A 24,443-nucleotide genomic window follows, 5' to 3' on the forward strand; every position below is an offset into this window, starting at 1 on the left:
CAGCCGACCTTATTGTATTGATGACACACTCATTTCATTACGACAAATTGACAGCGAAAAGCGCGCGCATTTGGGAGTCGGCTCTTTACGCTTGACATGTCGTGTTGCCTATATCTTTGCCTCTCTGATCTCTCTCATGGGTAGAAGCAGTTGTCTGCCAGGGAAAGGTCCGTGCTACGATATATCACCCAAGGCGCGTGCGTGCATGCATGGAGCAGTGTACATATATATATTCATTCCTCTCTCACCCCCACTCTCATCGCATTGCCTGGATTACAAGGCAACGTGGGAACACTTAGCCGCAGTCCGCCCGCAGTCCCCCGCTGTAACATGAACAGATCGAGAACAAGTGACCCCGTACACGCCGTTATTCGCACGCGTATATCCTTTGTGTAGGCAATGCTTCACGATGCCATGCCCATCCCATACCAGCAACGAATTCTGTGCTCTGAAATTGGCGGGAGTATTGCAGCTTAAATGATGGTATGTACATTGAAGCAGCCGATTTACATCCTATTTCTTTCATCATCTACTTCATAGCTGAATAGTACTGAATATACGAAAGAGTTTGAGAAAACTGTTAATTCTGTCCAGACGTGATACGTGGCTAGATTGTTATAGGAGCCTCGCTGCCTTTTCATGGTCTGTGTACACAGCTCGGATGCGGCGGGAAGTATTTTACCACGCAAGTCGCTGTACATCAAGTCTTCTGCTATTCTACATTGACCTGTAGTAGCACAAACTTTACTGTGGTCGTTGAGCTTCATTATTGAGATAAGCAGGTGGTATGGTTGGGTAGGAAAATTGTGTGAAGCTGAAATATAAATGAATTGTTGATACCCCAATGATCACAATGATGTGAGGTAGAGGTAAGATTTCAGTGCGAGGTTGTCTGGTGTAGTTCCGCTGATAATTGTTAACGGTTTCGCGTGGGTGGGGGATGAAAATTAGATTTCATTGTGCTAGAATATTCTATAGTAAATTCTCCATTGTGTATAGTTTGATTCAATTTGAAGAAAAAATTCAAGTAATGTTTGTCATTTACGACTGAATAACCTCGTGTTTGCTATTCCTACATCTAATACGATTTTAAACAGTTTGTTTATTCGGCACGTTCGAGCTTTCTGGAGTTCGAGCCTTGCTCTCCTTTTCACATACGCGCAGCTGCTGAAGTTGAAAAAATGAAGCTCCTTTTGTAATAGAATGTTTACGTGTAAAATCTTTCATTTCGGATCCTCATGAATCTAAGAATGTTTCTTAATGAAATGAGAACAATGATTTAACATGAATATTACGTATAGTGGCATGCATACTGCATAGGGAGTATTTTGTGTGTAAGTGTGTGAAAGATCAGGTGATAAAGTTGTGATTATTATCGTATACTCTGTACGCCCAACTGCCCGCCATGATGATTTGTAAATCTTTCCGTCTTCCTGGTATTTGTTTCATCTGACCACGATTATATACGAGCTTCCCGCTTCCTGTACTTATTTCCTGTGATGTATGGAATGACTGCTTTGAATACTTCCCCAAGTTCTGTCAATCATGCACAAACATTGTTGATGTGCGATGTAAATATGCACGTGGAATTTTGAAACATGTGCAATGTAAATCATGTCATTAATCCATAATTATATTCATGGATAATTATTGTAGTAATGTCTGTGTTTGTCGTAAATATTTTCCATGTGGATATTCTGTGCATGTCATTGGTGTGAATCAGCTTACTTTTGATACTCACCTCGCCAGTATTTCCTTATCATGAATCAATGGATATGGACAATACTGAAGGCCAGTTGTCTCAAATCCTGCTTACAAGTCAGGGACGTGGGCTTACTACTATACGGTATCATTTTTACCTTTCTGTTTGTCACTATGCTTTAGTTTAGAGGGATGATTATTACCGTAGATATCAGAGAACGATTGATATAGAGACAGGTAATTTGCGTACATGAAATAAAAGCAAGATTAATTGCAATCACAACCAAAATGGAAATGTATTCTCAACAAAGAGATTCTGGTATGTGGTTTCAAAGGGATTTAATGGTACTTAAAGGTACTTCAAGTCCATACTTTATTTGCACATCTGGTGAGAGTACATTAGTCATCTTCCTAATAAGAAGTTTAACACCTAGGGAAAGAAAATAAGAGGATCATCTTTGAATTAGTAGTAATTTACCTCTAAGGCCAGTGATGAAGCAGTTTAATTTATGTTTCCATTAATGGAGCAATTTTCTTGTCAAAGATTTCATAATGGACTCTACAGCTTTAATATGGACCAGCTGTGCAAATTCACACACGATAATATTATTATGCAAATACCCACTATTGTAGTACCATATACGATGTACATGCTTTGTCAACCTCTCCCGTGCATGAAGCTAACGAATCACAATTGATATTGCTATTCAAGGCGTTAGTACCAAGAAATTGAAAGCGTGTGAAACTAATTTACTCGTTTGAATAAGTGTATAATTCTCAGAAGTGCTTGGTTGTAAATGGGCAAATTGAAGTGGATATATGCACTGTACATCCTATTCCTAAGTATATAATTGAATATTATTAGAAAAGTCTGTTGCTGGAGTAGCGTACGTGGTATGGTTGGTTAATGTGAATAATGGAGGGGGTGGGTGTGGAGCTTTCACACTACCTATACCTTTTATCCTGTCATTTTCAATAGAATCAAAGTACCGTTAAATCCCTTTGCACGCAGTGTTCTTCCTTTTTTTTTCTTCCTGGTATGTAATCGTAGTTGAGAACCCTCTCTTCATATTCGTTCTGCATGTGGAAATTGGGAGGGCGTTGTCGGGTTGGAAAAGAGAAAGAACCAAGCCTGTTACACGCTTTAATGGGAGAGGTGAGTGCTGTAGCGTGTATGAGAGATGCATACAATCGAGCCTGCACACAATCCCTGTTAGTTATGCGTGCACGCTTTCAGAAATGCAAATATTAATGCTGACTTTTTTCTTTTTTTTTAAGCTTTTTTATTATTTTTTCTCTCTATTTCTCTTCTCACTTCTGAGTCAGGGTCGCATATAACCTTGGGTACATATTAGGATATGCATGAATGAATGCGATGTGCTTGGTTGGTCTATCCATGGACTATCACGCCAGGTTATTTGCATATCAAGGCTGCTGGTACTGCAGCCATATTAGCTCGATGTACATGTGCAATGGTCCATAGGTGGAGTAAATCATCCCCCATGCATGCATGCGGGCCTGTCTTTGATGATGAAGGACTTTAATGCAGGTGATAGTTTGAGTGCCATGTTGGACAAGCAAGATTGATGACCTTCTCTGTCTAGCTGAGTACAAGGTTTATTTTCCTGGACAGAATGATACTACCTTTCATTATACTGATATCCGTCGTTGCCATTCTTTATTACGTATCCTTTATTACAAAAACTGAAATTCATGTATATATTTATCATCTATACTGTACCATTGGTTTCTAATAAAAACATTACTTAATGTTTACTGTATAGGGCTATAGGCCCCATTGTTTTTACATCGTTCGTCTAATATGACGATGTAGTGTGAGCCCATTTTAGTGATATGTTATGTTAAATGTAATACTCATGCTGTACATTCTACTGAATTATCCGGTTACAACATGTGCATTCCTGTTCATTCAAATATCCTGTAGCAATGAAATAACTTGTCATTATTAGCCTTAACCTTTACAATTAAGCTTATTGGAATAACCTTACATATATTTTATGAAAACTTTGACCTAAAGTTACCGGTATAGGTGGAACTACTGCATACTTAAAAGTCATTTGCTCTCTGTCTCTCTGACAATGGTGATATGTATTATGTACATGCAGCTTATTGACTATGTATAAGGCCATGGTCGCTTTTCGCGGACATTATTTTTAAAAATTAACAGCTAATAGATTTATTCATGCTAATTAAACTTTGTGTGGAACTTGGAAAGAAATTTCACTTATATTGCAACTTTGCAAGCCGAAATAATATCGTGGCAGTGCAAGAGACCTTGGGAAGTTAGGTGATCATGAACATAAAACCAAAATTTGGAAGAAAAAGGGAAATCCTAATATTTTAATTGCGTTATGTTATGTGTTTGTCAGCTAATACTAATTAAACATGATATATCAGGATAGTTGATTCAGGAGTAGACAAGTAATCAGACATAATTTGACACACCGTTTCCTGGTATATCATTCAGTATTTGTACACGCCCGTTGAGTTCCATGGTACAACCATGGAGATCTCTCTTATAGCTCCATGGTACAACCAATGTTTTAAATGTACGGTTGTATGACCGTGTGTCTCCTTTGGGGAAAATATAATGATTGAAAATCAATTACGCATAGCAAACTCTCCTGGTCTTTCAATCATGTTGTTTGGGTCAAGAACGTGAGGAGGTCGTATCATCAGTTTACAAACCACTCCAATTTATTCGCCTTTAATTAGTACCACGTGACCTCGAGTTAATAATGTCACATGACTTGGAAGCAGCTGTTCTGAAAACAGAAGTCAGCCTTTTAATCAATGGTAGTCACGTGTCGTAGTATGAGCAACATCATGATTGATACTACGACTACTTTCTATTTTCTGTTATTTTGATAAACGAAAATGTGCAACAGATTTTTTTTAAAGATAGTAGTGTACTGTGTAGTTGTCTAAGATTAAACGCACGAAATTTGTGCACGTTTATCTATCATGGGGGTACATTTCTAACCGATTTAAAATATATCATGAGTTGGTGCTTTAAACATTGTAATTTCAGAACCATTAAAAAGTTTATAACGCAATTTTATGACAACAAAGTCCATGATGTGGAGTTTAACTAGTACCACACAGCGATTGTAAATTGCTGTGTCTTCGAGGTTTCGATATTCCTTAGACCTATTTAGGTGTCACGTTATCTGGCAAACTGCAACATGATCTTACGAATCACACTAATTTGAATGAGTGGGACCATGGCCTGAAGGAAATGTCTATGGTCAAAAGGGTATCCTTTGATGTGACGGTGAACAACTCTCCAGGGACAAGATGGTTATGGACATGCTTCAACTTTGAGTATTGTAGACCTTCAAAGATATGTCCCAGGGAGGACGCCATGTTGCTCCATCCGATAGAGTACTGTCTTCCGATGTGACGTAGAGTAGTCCTTCAAGGAATTTAAATAGGTTATTAACATGCCCCCTTCTTCAAGGTTCGTGGAATGAGGTGTCGTATCCATTCATACGCTTTTTAAGACGACATAGGGAGAAGAATAAATATTTTGGTTTAAGGGCCGTAAATTATACATTAATGCCGTATTCAATTTCATACTTCTATCTGTTCCACGCCTTCTCAAAATGTTATTTGATGCACGTCTTTCATGAGATACGGCCCTTCCAACCCCAAATTGTATACATTGTAATATGTTTTTTTATCTAGTTGTGGCTATTATTTTTCTTTCACAAATTTAATTGAAATGCGATTGGTCTACCGCAACATAATATGGAATAGAAGCGTTAACATAAAAAGTTATCCATGCGCTTTTAAATATGTTAACTGTTACCTAAGCCGCTTAAGAGACGCCATATTTAAAACATTAAACAGTATAATTAGAAAGATTTTGAATGGGATCAGTTGACTGCATCAATGCACGGAAGAGACGAGAGATAGACTTGAATAATGTATGAAATAATATCCTGTTCTGGTCTTGTGTTAATGGATTTAGTTCTTCAGCGTTTCCTTGTTGAAATGCTCTGAGAGGAACCTAATTATCATGAACGACAATACAACACTTGTCACACTCGTCAAGCCCCAAGTACCATCTTCAAAAATTTCCGCGTTAATATTTGAAAGCTAAATGAGGCGATGTATGTATAATCACTCTGAGGCAGAAGTGAGGCATGTCAGAGGCTGTTTTCAAATCGTTTTCAAGTCACGACTGTGTTTGTATGTCACTTAAAAGGCTTGCTTGTGTACTGCATAATTCGTAAAAGCCTTGGGTACCTGCATTATTCAGAAAAGAGGAATTCTATACTCTAACATAAAGTACGTGAGTATCCTATGATATTGCCATTATAAATCTTCGTGGATTTTGTACCTTGATCAAAATGAGGATTCGTGCAATGGATAGACGTGGAGATAAGTATGTACATGTATTGTTGTATGAAGCTAAAATGGTGTTTGATGTATCGTCTTACATGTATTCATGTCGGGCAGGTAGAATGTGTTAAACCAGATCTGTTGTATTTGGCATATTCAACATTATGATATTGTAAATGGTGTCGTGTTATTGTTTTGTATTCCGTTCTTACGATAAATGGATTTTAATTGGTCCGTTGGATGGGCGCGTAAAGTTTTCACTCCAGATTTCACAACGTAGTCTTGTCTGCTATGAAAACTTCCTCTTGGTATGTTTGTATCATTCAGTTTACATGAGGTCTAAACCAATATTCATCTGAATAAAAATAACGAAATACAGCTTGCAAAACAAAATGTCCTAGTCGTCGTGTCCCATCCTAGCTAGTTGGTGGGCTAAATAAGATTGGCGGCTACTGATAACATTCGTGAGTAGAATCAATATAGCTTCGTCATTAATTATCTACAACACAAAAGACTCGTGGATACCACGAAAGGATCGACTGTTAGCGTAGGAGGTGCCTCGCGATTAGATTAGATCGACTTATTACCTGATAAACATGTTTATCGTATGCACAATAATTAGGTTTGAAAGCAAGTTCCTTTTCTCTCGTTCAAATACCGCAAGACAAGACAACACAAAGTCGCTAGGTCTGTTGATTCTGCTACCTGGCTAATTCGGTGAAGGCACTATTGCAACTGCTAAAACCGTAAGGACGCCAGAGTCGCTAGGAAAAATTGAATATCAAGTGTACCTCATATATATGTTTGGATACTTTAAATGGTGAAAACATAGTCCGTTACCATTATCATGATTTATGTTAGTGCTCGAACGAAATCCTGATAATTCTATGGATTTCAATGCATTCTTGATAAGCTGAAATATCTTCCAATTTGTTTTTCATGAAGCATCTTTCTGCCAGTGACATGAATCAGCCCAAATATTCCTATTGGTATGAATTTAGGTTAGGAAGGAGAACCATGAGATATAAGCTTGATGTTGAGACAGCCTCTTTAGAATATTGATCCTCTGTCCTCAGGACGTCATCGGGTAGGAATCGATTGTTCGACTCCCAGAAGAACCAACCGTTTATGCTTTTATCGATTATCATATTATTCCTGTAATATCATCAGCTGTATGGAAGTCTAGAATGATCAACTCAACGTCTATTGATTGGCTTAATGGTACATGTTCTTCAAATGGCGTCGTCTCGGAAAGTTGCATCAAATGACGGTTGAAGAGTGATGACCATGTTTTGCGTTCGCATCTAGAAAATCTACTTCTTTTATCATGATGCATGCTAAGAGTTCCGGCAAACTTAAAGGTAAAGACCAGTATTGGAAACGCCCCAATTTCAAAAAATGAAATGGAAGCTCTCATTACCAATCATGTAAAAGAATATGTTTTGACTAATACATGATGATAAAAAATTTGCCGGGAAACCGCCTACTAATTCATATATTTGGTAAATTTGTTTCTCTCATGGTCTGTGAGAGATATAGGGTAGTCCCATATACATCTTTCTGTGTATAGTGCTTGTAACTTTACGAAGAATGGGCGAAATTTCTTATCATTTTGATGATTCCAGAACCTTGCAGATGCTAGATGCTAGATGATCAACCTTTTCTGATCGATTCCACAACGTTTCTTTCACAATGCAATCGCATGACCATAACTGGTCTTTACCTTTAATACAAAAAGAAAACTCTGTTTGGTATTACTAGTCCCTGTATTCAAACGTACCTCATACATGGTTATATAACGTATTCCAGTCTCCTCTTCATTACAAGATGATATGGCTGTTTATGAGATTGACTTCGCTCGATACCTGAATAAAGATATAGCAAACACTGCTTTCAACGGATTTTTGTTTGGAACGAATACCACACTTGCAGATCGGGTGAGCGTTAGGAGTTATTAAAACGACCGTAAATTGAAGCAGCCATCGAGGCATTTGAAATGAAAACCAGACAAAGAAGATGCACTCGAGGTGGCTTGGAGAGGAAGCTAACATCCCCTGTAACATAAACATATCAACCGTATGGAGAGATCAATCATGGTCATTGAAGATTGTCCTGCTCCATTTAAATCTCCCACTGCTTGGGCATATATATAGAGATGGACAGTGATACTCCTAGCAAGTTACAAAAATCCCACCTTCAGTTTATGAATCATTTTATTGTAGTGGGTTTATGAAATGTGGCTCATCTGTTTGGTTTTGAATCCATTGGTTCTTCAGAGCATTTAACCCTCTACAGAACCCATCTGATGTGCCCATACGGTGCCAGTTAAAGTTTTTTTAACAGATTAAGAAATAAGTGAGTTATCATGCTTTCCGTTGTTTGAGAACTTCATTTGATGTTGGGGGGGGGGTAACTACATGAATTTCCTCTTGTTTTGTATACTAACATTCGTGTATGAGTATGTCAAAAAAACTTGCTAGAAAAATTATTTACGTGTATCTAAATCTTGATTTCTATCATTTTAAGTTGATCCAAAGGTTGCATCCTTCGAAATCATGCTGTGATGTGTGATAGAAAACCTTTGCCTTCTTGTTAATCCGGCTAGAACGTTGGCAGGGAATTCATTATCCGACATGGAGTCTACCCTTCACAGGAAGTGCAAACTTTTTGATCCGTTGTGTTTCTGTAAAGAAGGCGTACATGTCTTTGTGCTCCAGTTACTGTACAAGAGATTCGAAGTGTTGTTCAAGACACTTCACATTTAATTTCAGATGGAGTTTTTCCTTGTCTTGATACATTCTGCCGTTCTTCTTAACACCTATCACACCGTTTCCCCAAAACCTACTGATGTATTCTAAGAATAGAGAAGAGACATCGCTGTCATGGCAACATGAGGAGATTGGCGCACTTCAGCTCTGAGAGGGAAACTGTGCTCAACACTTCTTGCTCAAGTGTCTTCTGTACAAGTCGTCTCGATGTCCATGCTTTTGCGTTTGTACTGCAGACTCCACTCTCGGAAGTCTCCATGAAATATTGTCATTGATTCTTTCGTTTTCATGTACATGGCCGACATGATTACACATAAATCAAGGATTGAGTGTCCGCTGTCCAGTGTTATATGTCGTATTAGCATCCAAAGAAATAAGGTTTGATCATTTTAACAGAGAGAATTCAAATCATTTTTACGGATAAGTAACAAAATGAAAATGTAATCTCATGAATTAAAGAATTATACCTGTTGGCGCTAATATTTCTATCTTATGCTTTTTCTTTGAACCCCATCCCCATTATCCAGGTATGTTCTACGTCAGAATGGGATTACCAGGGTACAGTATGAATAATCACATGCGTAGCACTGATGACGCTTACGAGATAACACAGCAACAATACTTTGACAAATGACATTGTGCTTTCCAGTTAGTAGATGGAAATGATAGAAGAATCAGATTTGTACAAATACAATTTCCTCGTGCACTCAACAAGATTAACTTTCTGTTGGAATTTACATTGATATTCATCAATACCTTGTTACTGCCTGTGTGAATATTTATGAATTTCTTTAGGAGAGGCAAATGTATTGTTCAGTATCGTTTGCCTGTCGTGTTTTTGTAAGAGAGGTAATCAGCACAACGAGAAGTTCATATTCCGTGACGGGATGAGGAGGAAACGAGTTATCTCGGTGATGAATCGAGTTGATCTTAACAATTGTGACTGGATACAACAGATCGTGTCGGCAAATTCGTCATCAGCTCCTTCAGAAGGAAAATCATATTTGTCTTTTATCTTTCCTTATCATTCTCTTGCCCGGCCGAATACTATGTTATTGAAATTGCGCTGGACGGAGAACTGATAAGGGCTTATATAAGACACGTGGCACCGAGCACATCATGCTGACTGACACAATAGCTACATCATGGAGCACATCTCATCAGGGACACTACACTACGTCATCACATGGAAACATTAAAAGACAGCGTAAAATTACAATTAATGCTCGTTTGCTGTTAAAAGAGGGAATTTTTTTTTATATTTGTTACTTCCAGACGTTGTCCAATTTTGGAATAAAATATATTGATGAAATAGCCAAAATCAATTAAGTTTTTGAATATGCTCTTTGTTGTGCGACAGCTTGAGAGAATCGTATGTTATACCCTAGCTGAGCTTAACATGTACATTTGTAGTCTTATGATCAATCATGTGAGATACAAATAAAACATTGTAGCTCAGAAACCCAGACAGATGCATTAGTGAGATTATTTATTAAGCCTTTGTTGCTGCTTAAACATTGGAAACTGTTAAATTATATCCTACACAGTCGTTACATAATTCAACCACCTATTGCCTCGACTTTGATTCACCATACAACGAGGCGAGGCATAAAATGCACTTAAATGGCGAATTAAATTGGGAGGCACTGGTACTTTGCAATTCAAATATTTGCTCAGAGGATTGGCATGGTAGCTCTAATTAACTCAAAAAGCTTTTTTCAATCATCTAAACTATAATCTGACAAGACAAAAGGATGAAGTTCTCCTCTAGTGTTTGCCTGGCACTTAACCGACGCAGTATGCTGTGTATACCCTGAATTATTTGTATCAAGGCTCCAGTTATCTTCATTTCTATGAAATTTACTGAAATATTTATTCTATTATCAAAGATGATGATTGTACATATCCCTTCCCGCTTATTAAATACAGTGAGCACCTTAATACCATTTCAGAGGGCAGCATTACCTATCATGTACCACCTATACTTTTTTGTTAATACACAAACACCAGCAAACCTACTCTCATGCACACCCACGCCCACACACCTGCTCCCACTGTATAAGACATACGTCGACGCATCATATAAAGGCTATTAAAGTCCACTCCAAAAATAATTTGCTTTTCATAGATGCAGAAAAACAAGAGAAACGGAGCAAAACAAATTTGGGTAAAATCCGATTACTAATGTTATGAATTTTTGAAAAACAATGGAAATCACTACACAAATTGCCAACTTGGTTATCAGTTTGTGACATCATTGCCTCACTTATTTATCGATTGCTTTATTTATCTTTTTCCCATTAATTTCCCTTTTTATCCCCGAAAACTTGATTTCCCCATGCCTGTCCCCGGGTTATATGATTTGTATCATATTGCGTGCATGACATATCACATTATCTTTAGTGAACTTTGAAGAATATATACTATTTTCTGAATATTGTACATGTATGTTCATAATCATTGATTTTTATATAAATAAATTAGATAGTTTATCAAAATTCCCATTTTTCATGATTTACTCCATTTAAGTGCATCCACACAAAACATATTACTTTCAATATAACTCTGATGCTGGTGTGAGGAAATACGATTCTTAGGGGGGAAATGGGAATGTGGTATTATCAATATAATGAAAACAAATTATTAGTGAATAGTGAGGCAATGACGTCACAGACTCATGAGTGAGTTGCCAATTTGTCTTGTGATTTGCAAAGTTTTTTATGTCATTAAAAATTCATAACTTTCTATAAGCTATCCGATTTTGCTCAATTTTTTTGGATTGGTTTGTCTGATTTTTATGCTTCTATTGAAAGTAATTTTGTTTAAAGTGGACTTGCCGTTTTATAATTTTGTCCGTATATTTGCTGTGTAATGTCTTTTTTAATTTCATTGCTTCCCCCATCACTAATACTGGATTTTCAGTGCATAAGTATTCCTTACTTGACATGAGAAAGAATCTGTCCAGAATGGTAAAGCTAGCAAGTCATTCAAGAAATCTAACACCAACTAGAATATTTTCTTTCAAAACCTGTCAATTTTCAGTCCGCGTTTGCTCTGTGAGTTTGCCGAACTGTCATAAAAGGATGGTGTATGCGATATAGCCGTCCTACCATACTATAGTACATGTATAGCCTTCGGTATGGAAAGTTCCAAAAGATTTCTTTATTAATTAGTGTGTATACAGATCAATTGTCAAATTGGACAACTGAGACGTACTTTTAAAAACCACTTGTAAGTTCTAAATTTCATGATACTATTTTTTAGTAATGTACTAATAACTGAAATTCAATATTCTATTTGACATTACTAGAAATAAAGTAATCAATTTTGCGGCCATTAGTTTCTAGGTTCTTATCGTACTTATGAAATACAAAATGTTTAAGAGCTGTTCAGAATCTATGGTCATGTGTTTTGTTGATGTTGTTTGTGCTATTACATTTCAATTGAAATTGAAGAACGAGTGATTTTCTCATTCCTATTATTGTCCATTTTTGCACGTGTTCATCTGGGTAACTAAAGTCTAAGAACCCCCTCCCGCCCCCCCCCCAGATTTTGAGCAACGTGATAAAATGTTGTGCTTGTCATGGGATAGGATTTGGATGGTAATTGGATGATTACCAGATTTAATCAAAACGAATCATATTCACCAAAGATTGGAAAAATATTGCATACATCACGTGTCCTGGCTATGTTCTAGAATCCTATAGGTGGCGTTTCCGTTTCATTCACAAGACTTTCAGGAATATTTTTAGTAGCAGCCAACTTCATTTTATGTCGGTTATGTTCTAATATGATAATATTTCCAACAAAAGATCAATATCTTACTTAATTTTCCTTGTTCAATACTATTTGCGTCTGGTTTTCTACATGAAATTGTTTTTCTCTTCCTTAAAATAGACAGATTCCTACGAGGTTCTTTATTAGGTACTTGATGAGGCTTAAGAGAGACGCCATCCATTTCTTTCCTGTCACATGGAGTTCTCTCTGAGATGTCTCTTCATATGATCTATATATAGCAAGAATATTTTGTGATTAATTTGTTTTCGGAAATTCACTGCTTCATGATCATTATCACCCCGGTGTGTGTCTTTTAAAAAACGGATGTTTCACATTGCGAAAAATGAATGGGTATCAAAGTCATCGCCATTAAAAAATAATGAGATTGTAAAATAAAAGTATATAAAGGCAACGATGCTTCCTCAATGTACTTAAACGAATAAAGGAAGTAATCTGTAGCCATGACAAAATGTATTCAGAAGTCACTTTGTACACTGCACATTATCATTCAGACACGAACTCTGTGTATTCGGTACTTGTTACATCATTCATGCCTATTTTCTTCTTCTTTTTAAAGGGGAGAGGAATTTGATGAAGTTGATAATTAAATAATCCACAATCTGAAATTCACTCTCAGGCAATCTCATAAATATTCACATTGCACGAAGCCTTTTCATTATAACTGCTCTCCCCCCCCCCCCCCTTGTCACATTCCATATCTTTCACACATCCTCTCTGTATTTTTCGATGTTTTTATGTCGCTTTCGTGAAAAAGACTGAGCCATGTACTAGTTGTTTAATCTCTCATTTCATATTTTGTCATGACTTGTTAGCCGGTTGATCTTTTTGAAATTGAATCTTACAGAAGTGATACTAGTACATGTGGTCGGGAAAACAGAACATTACCATCATGAGAGTTGCGACTTTCAGAACATCTGGGTATGAGCTAATCTTCGATACATCGCTCACAACATAATTATATACATGTCCATGTCCATATATATATATATATACGCTTACATTGTATCATTCACATTTCTTATCACGTTCTCCGTCTATTTTTCTCTCTCTTAATCGATATGTAACGGCGTTGTTTCAGATCGATATGATGTCCTCGCCTGACACATGTGTGACATCCCCGTCCATCTCGCTCCTTCCCTATCTCTGGTTCATCCACTTATTTAAAATCACCACAGTCATACGACCTTTTCTGATGGCACTGGATCGTTGGGAGTGTCGTCTGACTGCCCTTGACTTTTTGAAACTCGTACGGATAAAGCGATACCCAAGCCTCACACGCCCTGTTTGCATTTTGCATGAAATATTCGATATGAGGAAAAAGCTCCGTACACTCTGAGGCAACAATAAATCATTATTATGCCGATTACTCAAATTAACTTTTCATTCCATACCTTACACTTCTGGGCAAATTTGATATTCAGTCATCATGTTTATGTGGGAGGTTAAGGGGAGGGATGGGCAAGAAAAGGTACGATTTATGCTAACACCTCAAATAATAGTCAACAAACAACACAATTACATAGCAGAAGCAATGTGCAAAAACGCACTCAATCTACAAAGGGCCAACATTAAATTATCAGTTTTATCAATTTTAGTCATGTGCCGTCATGCCCCAGATTTTCGGGACGCGTTTTTTGTCTCTGCGTAATTCAAAAGTGCTCAAAATATGAATAATCGTCAATTCTCATAGTCCACCTCGTCCCATTCTGTCTTGTCTTTTCACAAATCCTTCATAACTCATAATAAGCTTCTTTGAGTTCACTGTCTCGGTTCCACTATTAACATACTGTATACAGTACAAGGCTATGGGATATACATGCACGCTAAAGGGGCTTGGTAACTTAGTTCGGACGATATGAAATGGTGCTAAAGTAGTGACTTAAATGCTTGGTGTACAATTGAAGATGATCGGAAAGTTGGAGTGAATTTAGTGAAAACAGACCATTATTAATGATAAACATTGAGAAAACTGATCTGATCGATTTCTGAATACTCCCAGCTATATTATTGTAATTAAATTAAATTTTAGGTGAATTTTAATCGTCACAAAGCAATGAATTGGCTCTATATACCATTCAAAACATCCAAGTGTTGGCAGATTTTAAAATCCTGTTGTGTGTGTTATTTCATTGGAGAAAACGGTTGGGAAAATTCAAAATTGGTTGGGAGAATTTATTGTTTGAGGGTGTTGCACAGTGATGCTTCAAAGCAAACCATAAATATCTTTTTGTTTTGAGAATTGTTTTCAGGATTTTTTGCATGTTGGAGGGTAAGTACAGTAGAAGGAATATAAAAGTATAATTTCTTATAAAAAATACGCAGTTTTTTCATCAATCTTCAACAATGTTACCGGATCACTTTAAAAAAAAGTTGGGCAAATCAAAGTTGGACAAATCTTGTCCAATAATTTGGTTATTTTCTCCCAACCATTTACTTTATGAAGTTACCTAATTAAAAGTAAACAATAGGTTGGGTAGGTGTTACTTAGCAAATCGATGCTTGGCAAATATTGTCTAACCATTGGGTTATTTTCTACCAATAATGTAGTTACCGGTGAAATAATTGGGTAATGTTATTGGGCAAATTAAAGTAGGGCCGTTTTTTCCTGACAAATGGGTTATTTTCTCCCAACCATTTACTACATGTTTTTCACCCAATTAGATATTCTAAATAACATTATTTTATCCAACTTATTTGCCTAACTGATGTCTAATATGCTACACATTATGGTGAGAATTGGGTGAATTTCTGACTGGGTACATTTTGGGGGTTTTGTTTTTCTCAAACACTGGGAAAATCATGCAACATCTTTAATCTACCCAGTAGTTGGTCGGACACATAAATTACCTTATGTTGGGTAAATATTGGGTAATTGTTTGACCAATAGTTTTTAGAGTGTTATATAATTTTCCCAAAACAAACCACCCTGAATGTTTGAATGAATGAACGAATACAACTTTCAACTTCCCAATATTATGACCAAATCTCTTTTACCTTCTATAGACGCACATGATTTTCATCGTGAAATCCAAAGTGACTGTTGTCTTTCGATTTTTGTCACAGTCTTTTTGTTCACATGGTTCCATCTTTAGGACATACGCGATCTCTCTTTCTGTCGCTTTTCAGTTACAGAGAATATATTATATTACACATGTATATTCAGATAATACTCCTTGTAAGAAATAAAATGATATTTTAGGTACACAGCTACCAAGAGCCTAAGCCACCATTCTTGAATCGTCCCATTCGTTTTGTCGAACGGCTTGAAGCTTTTCGACAGAGCTGCTGTGTTCCACGTGGCACGCTTTGTGTTTACTCTTGTTTTTCAAATATTGTTAATGTAGACTTTCAATGCCAGACTAGCCTTTGTTCGTTCGGTATAGTATTCAATTGAAACAAACAGGCAATGTCATGAATATCGGAAAAACAAATAAAGCTATTCATACCGTATTTTCATTCATGTACCAGGATCGGTATAGTTCATGTTTGATGACACTCGTATCTTATAAACGAATAATGGTATTGGGATCAAATCAGAGGACAAAGAAATTCAATTTAAACCCTTTTCAGCATCTTACATACAGAATCGAAAGTGTCTACTGAGTGGCAGTAACAAAATGCTGCCTGACATTATCCATGCAGGAGAAATTACATTTACCATTCATTCATTCATCCTGAGATTCTTGGAAATGAAATATCAATTTCAATCCAATCAAGTCAATCCTTGAATCTCCTGTCCCACCTTGCGATTGGTCATACTTAAAAAGGAATTAATGATGAATATAGTGTATATGTATTTCTAGAATGTCTCAAAATAATTTTGAAACAGATTTATTATGATATTATAATAGATGGTCTCATAAAACCATGGCATATGGACATTTTACCATTTATGATATGGTGATATAAGTAATGGAAACATGTGTTCATAACAAATCAAAAATAGTGTAAAAAAATTATTTAACAAAAATTAAGCTTCATACCTCTGGAAATCGTAAATCGTATTTTGAGTAAACATTTTCAAAATAAAAATTGGGGTTCTCTTCCTTGCATAAATTTGTATTATGTTTTGTATGTGTGGAGGCTGTTGTAAGTTCTTTGATGTTTGTTAGACGAAAAGTCTTCTAGAATATGTAGTTGGGAATTGGGGAGTCCAGGAAACAGACCCATAATTACGAAACTGTAGCGGGGGATATTAGAAGCTTTTATGATAATTTGTATAACGAATCGTGTAATCATAATGTGGTGGATTGGTTGTTTAGGGAAATTGGTACATCAGCATAAATGAAGCATCTTTGTAGTGTGTTTTTTCTATCTTTGTTTTGGTGCCATTAAGAATCACATAATTCTCTACACGTATTCCAGCCCATGTCATTTGTTCCTAGGGTATATAAACAATCAACTGATGAACTCCTAATCTAGAATGCAAAACACGGCCATTTATTTCGCTTTCAATTCCACGCTGTACTGGAGGGGATTGCTGATGCAAATGAGTGGTTTTATTCTTGCAAATCAAACATCAAGCCCAGTCCTTTCGTGGCACGTTTCCATTTCCCATTTTTGAAAAGTCCAATTCACATTTCCATATTTCGTGAGTTCATACGCGTTGAGCGATGTAGGAAAAGGGTACGGCTTTCTCGTAGTTGGCTCTGAACAACGGGCGATGAAGTCCAGTGAGAACGTGTAGTGAAGCGTAGCGATATACAAATAAAATAGGGGCTTAGTGAATTGAAAGCAGTTAATGGTCTTTGCCACGTAATGGGCGGATACCTGCGACTAATTTGCTAGTCACCAGGCCTCTGATGCCCCACAGGTATGGATGGGATGATGGGTATTTAAGGGAACATTGATGAAATGGAAGAGATAGCCCTCTGTTTTTCTTGTTGTGGTCGTAGCGGAATACATCACATCCATTACACAAGCTCTTAAAACACCTGATCCCCTAGTGGATATAAAGCCTATATGTTCAGGGGCGTTTCTGCAGGAAGATAAAGCTAGCTCCGAATTGATGCCCCTACCAAGCATCTGACATTAGTTATTTTTTAGATAGCTTTACCATCATAACCGCTACAGAATACAGTTCAGACTAAACCATCATGGTACTACAATGACATGGCGCCTCCTATCCAATGGCCTCAATGTCACGTGGTCTATATACCCTGCCCTGCCTTACACAGGTGTGTGCGCTAGTGCGGTGTGGGTGCGCGCGTGTTAGCGAGTGTGTGTGTGTGTGTGTGTGTGTGTGTGTGTGTGTGTGAGAGAGAGAGAGAGTTAACATTATTCAAAATGTATGTTAATAATTTTCAAACCTGTTATTCAACACCATGATATGAGAGATTAAGATAATTATATTGCAATTATTATGATAAAGTCACCGACCTTTAAGTAAGTAGTCTGGTATATGCAAGTTCATAATGCAAAGATATCAATACCTCAGTGTTCTGTTACCGGGATTCTATAATAAGTTCATGTCCTAATTTCCAGTTGTCGCTTTCTTAAGCAGTTTAAAACAATACGGTCGTCCTCCTTTCATGTTTTTTTTTAATGAAAAACAAAATCGTCATTATCATGGTACTGTTTTTCAAATTGATCTAAGTGATTTTGTGTGTCTCTGCATGAAATGTTAACTCATATTATCTTATAAGTTAAGCTTGGTTTCCAACTTCCCATGCCTTCTGGTGTGTAGCGAAGGTAAACATACTCTAACATGCATTGCTGATGGACGTACACATGCATCAACATAGCCAAAATACAAGGAGGATGTAGAGGTAGAGAGCAAGGTATTCATATCATAATATGAATAAATACTGGGAGAAAATGAATATTGCTTGGATTAGAATTTAATTGAAAACGAGTGAGTCCGGGCTGTGTTGTGATTCTTTTTGAATTACCTCTTTATAATCTTTTTCTCATCTATTTATGTCTGCTGTAATCCCACTTTTTTAACATCTTATACAAATATATTAACCCACCTTGTTGTTGTTTTTTCTTCTTCTTCTTCCTCCTCTTCTTCTTGTTCTTCTTCCTATTCCTCTTGTTCTTCTTGTTGTTCTTTTTGTTCTTCTTGCTCTTCTTCTTTTTCTTCTTCTTTTCTTCTTCATTTATTTCTCTTTCTTCTTTGTTAAATTTGTCTTCTCTCCTCGTTCATCCTCTGTTGACCTCTTCATTTCCTTACTCATCTCTCCTGTTCAGTTTTCTTTCTATTTGTACCCCCATCCATCTGCATATTTTCTATGTTGATGTATGTGTCCATGTGCAATGCATGTTGAAGTCTGTTTACTTTCGATACACGCCAGGAGGCATGGAAACCAAGCTTGACCAAAAGACGAGTTAACATTTCATGCAGAGGCACGTAAGATCATTTACAAGGACATTGTCGAATACATTATGACGGTTACCCCTATGGAATCAGACAGTCTACACCTCGGAAGCTCAACATTAGTTAGCTATACAAGACACGTAGGATGAGTCCACACAGCTTCAAACATAAGTGACAATGCTTATTTCTTATTTCTGAAATTGAAGAATCAGCAATGAAGATTCAGAATTATTTGGTAAGGGTCTGGTCTCTATAAATAGATTTTCGATGATGTGTTCATATCAGGTGAAGATCACTTCTGCACGAACAAGACTCAGCATAAGCCTGCCCCTTCCAGGTCATTCCCAGAACCCCCCCCCCCCCCCTCTCGTTCTCCCTTCCTCTCTCTCTCTCTCTCTCTCTCTCTTTATATATATATTTTTTTTCTCATGATCTTTCTCTCTTCTCAACTCTCCTCCTCGTATTCATTCTCTAGATTTCTTATCCTCTCCCTCATGCCATCTTTTTCTTACCCCCTCTCCTTGGAAATGATGTTTTGCTTTCCTTTGCTTTTACAAAATAAACCTCCTCCTAAGGTGGATCATAAGAAACATTACACTTTTGGAATTACACTAGTGGAATTAATGAGGTCCCAAGGTTTGCCAGGATATAATTTTTGTTATTAAACTCCCGTCAAACCTTTAAGTTATGAATTTAAAGCAAATATCAACTTTTTAAGAAGATGAGCAGCTCTCTATTGGCTTACCTAATGGCCTACCCTGTCCAAATTATCATCTCACTCCCGAATGAATATAAATATATTATCCTTTGATTCGAGTCCAAATATGAGAAAATACTTTTTCTCGGAACCTATTGATCCCAGCACTAGTGGGATTAATTTAAATACTTTCCTTTTAGTCATATTTAATCGCAATCTAAAATTTATATGGTATAACAAAAAAAAGGATCAACAAACCTGGAAAAAAACCTCGGTGCCCCACTTTTTTGTAGAATTTTACATAAATTGTTCATTTATAAGCGCTTTATGGGATGTTGCCCATTAAGCTGCCGACAGCTCACGGAGGGACTATTCGTTAAACCAAAGCGCTTCTTTTGAACACTCGCGCTCTGCTTTCAAGAGATGATGTCGTGACGTCATCCCTGGAGAGGACGGTGAAGATAATTATTCTCTGATCTGAAGGTGTTAAATCACGTGACCTAAAGCTTGTTCTCGGATCTCTGCGAACGTGTTGACTGATTAGGTGAATTATTGTACATCTTAAGTGTTGGAACGCTACAAAACAAAATGGTTGCCCTTTGATGTGTCCGGAACCTTTGGAAAGGAATATGTTACCTCAGAAAGTTAATGAAGACATAAGCCAATATAAATTATCGTTGCAGTTCCGAAAATCTTCTAACTACCTGAGAAAGATCATTCAGTCAGTAGATATCATTTTTCAAAGTTGTTTTTTCTTCACAAGATTCCATTTATGTTGGTCACCATTTTAATGGGGAAATGGTGAAGTCGGTGTGGCGAAATTATTGGTGTTCCTAAATGGTTGCTCGTTGGTGTCGAATCAGTATAAACATTATATAATAGTATAGATGACTATTGGTAGATGAATATAATAGCATTCCGGGCATCCGAGCTGTTGTCTGTAAAGGCAACAGATAGGCCTACCGGTATTATACATGTATGATGGTACTTTACCATCACGATGTACCGACCGGGGCAGCGATTTAACCACGTGAGACTCTACATGCAAATTTTAATTCAGAAAACTTTTTTTTAAACAAGAAGATTAGTTCAGTAATAAAAAAATAAATAAAAACATGAAATAGATACCGTGGGAGTAATGTCACCTATTAATGTAACAATTTTGTTAAAGCTCCCGTGTGAAAAAAACAATCCTGTCATAATGGTGATACAGATTATCAGATGCATATTTTTACATTAAAAACAATATTCTCCCCCCCCCCCTTCCTCGCTTTATATATATCTCTCTCTCTCTCTCTCTCCCTCTGTATCCCTCCCTCCCGATATATTTTCGTCCTCATATCCTCCCCCCCTCTCTCTCTCTCTCTCTCTCTCTCTCCCTCATGCATTCACTTCCTGTTGATATTCTACTTATTTGGTATGCTCTATTGCCCCCACGCTTACTACTCTACTAAATTATTGCCAGACTTCAGGAGAAAGCCTCGAGAAAAAAGAAGAGAGGGGGACGCAAATGGAAACCAAAATAGTCCGACTGATCATGGTAATAGTGATGCTCCAAAACATGGTGACATTTACCCAAAGCTAAACTCTCTCTGACCTTTCTTCTACTCGTGCATCGAATGATTATAGTGCATTTTCATGTCGCTTTTTATTCGCAGGATGGTGATGGTAATTGATTAAGGGAGATGCATGTACCTTCACAGACTGATACAACACTCTCTTCATATTGATCTTGGTGATCCCAGCCACTTTAGACCTGAAGTAAATACTTATGATGGAAAACAATCAACTAACAAAACTGAATTGAAAAAAAATGTCAGACAAAGGATTAGCATGAAACTAATGATCTTATACTATACTGAACTTTGGAAAAGGTTTCAGTCCTTGATATTTATTTATTTATTTATCTATTTATGCATGTTCACAATTTCACAATTCATTGAAGTTAACATCACATAGTTGAGAGATTTTCAACAAATTGTTTTTGTATAGATTATTGTTCTTGTTTTATCTTTGGCTGTCAAATCGGTCAAATTTGCCTCTCTTTTGAGCAGTGATCTTACCAAACCTTAGAATTATCTTGAACGAAAGACAAACCGTGCGTCCAATATATTGCATTTAATAATGATAATTTTATAAAAGAGATGACTGGTACTACAAAATCGAATCTGTATTCGTTGAATTTCTTAAACTAAATTAAAAGGTAAACGATATTTTAAAAATGATAGTAATGCTTACAAAGCACTCTCCAGCCAGTTCTTTCATTTCATATTACTTCTAAAATGACTTTGTTTATGTTGGTGTTTAAAGTAGATTAATATCAAATTTGCGGTCATGAACAAAGTCCAAATTACCACAATGCATTTACACATAGCTTTTTATTCGGAGGGTGCGACCTAAAACTTGGTGGTCATGAACAAATCCATGCAGGTTTCTTGTTATCACAATGAATTTCTGTTTTCAGACTTACTAAAAACTTAATCCCTCGAATAAACTGATCTTGCCTGCGAATTATAATTCTAGTTGGATCAAACAACAACAACAAAAACAGGCTCTTAATTGACTATGACCATGATGACGAAATTACTCGATCACATGACCGGACGACGGTAGTGATTCCAATTTGGTGCTCCATTCAAGATAACGCCATTTGTAATGAGAAGTTGTTGTGCTGGTATTTGTGGTAAGATGGTAATAACTATTCAAGGACCCCATCCTATACAAAATTATATAGATATATAGATACAGAAGGCTACATTTGAGAAATTTTGCGATTAACATGATTAATGATACTGGAGAGCAATGATACGTTCATCTGCATGCACACAGGAGAGTGCAATGGCTGTATTGACCAAAATATCAAAATATTGATTCACTAAATCATGACTATTACGTGTGATTTCAATCAAAAGTTATTAACCTTGACCCACAGGCGACCAAAAGAAGGAGTGTGGCAATGAATTCTATTAACTCTATAAATTCTACATGGATGGCAAAACACAAATGTGGCAATGAATTCTGTAAACTCTATCAATTCTACATGGATGGAAAAACACAAGTGTGGTAATGATTTCTATAAATTCTATAAATTCTACATGGATGGAAAAACAGAATTTATTGCCACAACAGATTTTACAAGGCATACATGAGATATTCAATACATATTCTTTTGCACTCTCAGTTGGAATTAATCCCTATTGTGTGCGTTTGTCGACCCATGAATAGACATTGAGTACAATTATTTACCCTACTTTGCATCAAATCTTCTTGTTCTCACAATATCAAAGATTCTACAGTAACCTGCTGGACAAAATAACATTGCGTCAATATTTCTTACATAAAAATCAAGCATTTCACATGTTTAAACTCGCGAATTACTTTGTCATTGCACAGTAGAGATATTTTTATGCCAATTTAAGGGACAAACTAATCATATTCAAGGCTGGTAATAGTTGATATCCTACTTATTAATTAGCTGAATACCGTACGCGTTGTGAAAACCTTGACCGATCTGAAGGAACTTGAATTCATCCAAATTTATCTGGGTTACTTGGCATGAGTGAGGACATCTCTACGTGTAATATCCGATCTATTTTTATGGTTTTCGTTTAGAATCCAACAATTCTACTGCAATTATGATGACCTTGGTGGTTGTTATTCACGATATTACTTCCCATTGGACTTGAAAGTTCATTATTGAGAATGAGTGAAGAGAGAGGCGGGAATTGCTAGATCATAAATTCGATGTATCGCGTTGCATGCACGAACGTTCTCTATCGATCTCAATCCAACGATAAGGTCACACGTCTGTTAGTTTTTATATTTTTGCGTGTGAATTTAAATGGTAATTTTACAGATTACCAAATAAATTCGAATTTTATTTCATTTAAAAATGCATTTTCTCAGAATTGTTACCAGTACTGTATTCAAAGAGTTGTAATATTCATAAGGTGTCTATTAAAAGAAAGTAAAAAAAAATAAGGAGACAATTTAACATGAACGCTGTAGATTTTATTCCGGTAAGACTCGAGAGGTTATGCCCCTAAAGTAATCCCTCTAAAAATTGATACCATTGCAAAGTCAACAACGTGGGCAGCAACTGACAAAATAAAATGAATTAATTATAGAGATGTAGCCGAAAATTCTATAGAATTTTAATCTCCTCATGAAATTTACGAAAAACAATATTCATGAGGTAAATACACAACTTATACCATGATGTATGTTCCCTTTCCGTTTATTGTCTTAATATGGAAATGAAAAACTCACTTAATCTCTACATAACCTTTCAGTGTCCCTAGATTCTACTCTTTTGTACACGCAGATGACGCCCCCGTACACACAGAAACGATGCTGCTGATATGCTGCAGTGAAACAGGCACGTTTGACTAATATTTGTTCTTTTTGTCCATCTACAAGTTTGATTTGTGTGGTCATTTCTCATCGGTCATCCACGATTGATCGTGGTTTCATCAAGTCAGTTTATGATGAAATACTGTCGCATTAGACCATGTCAGACAAGAGTATGCGTGGTGAATCTTCTTGATATATCATGTCGTGTAGTTATTATCATGATTATGGCTAGAGGATGGGGTGGAAGAGAGGTGCATGTAGACTGACAGAGAGATAGAGAGAGAGAGAGAGAGAGAGAGAAAGGGAAAGAGAGGGAGAGAGAGAGAAAGAGAGAGAAAGAGAGAGACAGAGAGACAGAGAGAGAGAAGACAAGAGTATATTGGATGAGAAAGAAGAAAAAAGGTTGTGTTAGAGTAGACTAGATGTCAACAGATTCCCT

At 36.7% G+C, this 24,443-nt stretch overlaps 1 long non-coding RNA gene and 1 other non-coding gene across 2 annotated transcripts; one reads left to right on the plus strand and one right to left on the minus strand.

The window, feature by feature from the left end:
• Positions 1–2,620: 2,620 nt before the first annotated feature.
• On the minus strand, positions 2,621–6,750 carry LOC115924022. The gene is made up of 3 exons (XR_004064137.1): positions 6,741–6,750; positions 4,411–4,412; positions 2,621–2,765 (listed from the first exon to the last, which is right to left on the minus strand). It is a non-coding gene; the product is annotated as an uncharacterized LOC115924022 (long non-coding RNA).
• A 3,093-nt stretch (positions 6,751–9,843) lies between these two features.
• On the plus strand, positions 9,844–9,945 carry Mir184 (microRNA mir-184). The gene has a single exon (NR_036410.1). It is a non-coding gene; the product is annotated as a microRNA mir-184 (primary transcript).
• Positions 9,946–24,443: the final 14,498 nt, after the last annotated feature.

Source organism: Strongylocentrotus purpuratus, unplaced genomic scaffold, assembly GCF_000002235.5.
Source record: "Strongylocentrotus purpuratus isolate Spur 01 unplaced genomic scaffold, Spur_5.0 spur5_contig_836, whole genome shotgun sequence".
NCBI classification, from domain to species: domain Eukaryota; kingdom Metazoa; phylum Echinodermata; class Echinoidea; order Camarodonta; family Strongylocentrotidae; genus Strongylocentrotus; species Strongylocentrotus purpuratus.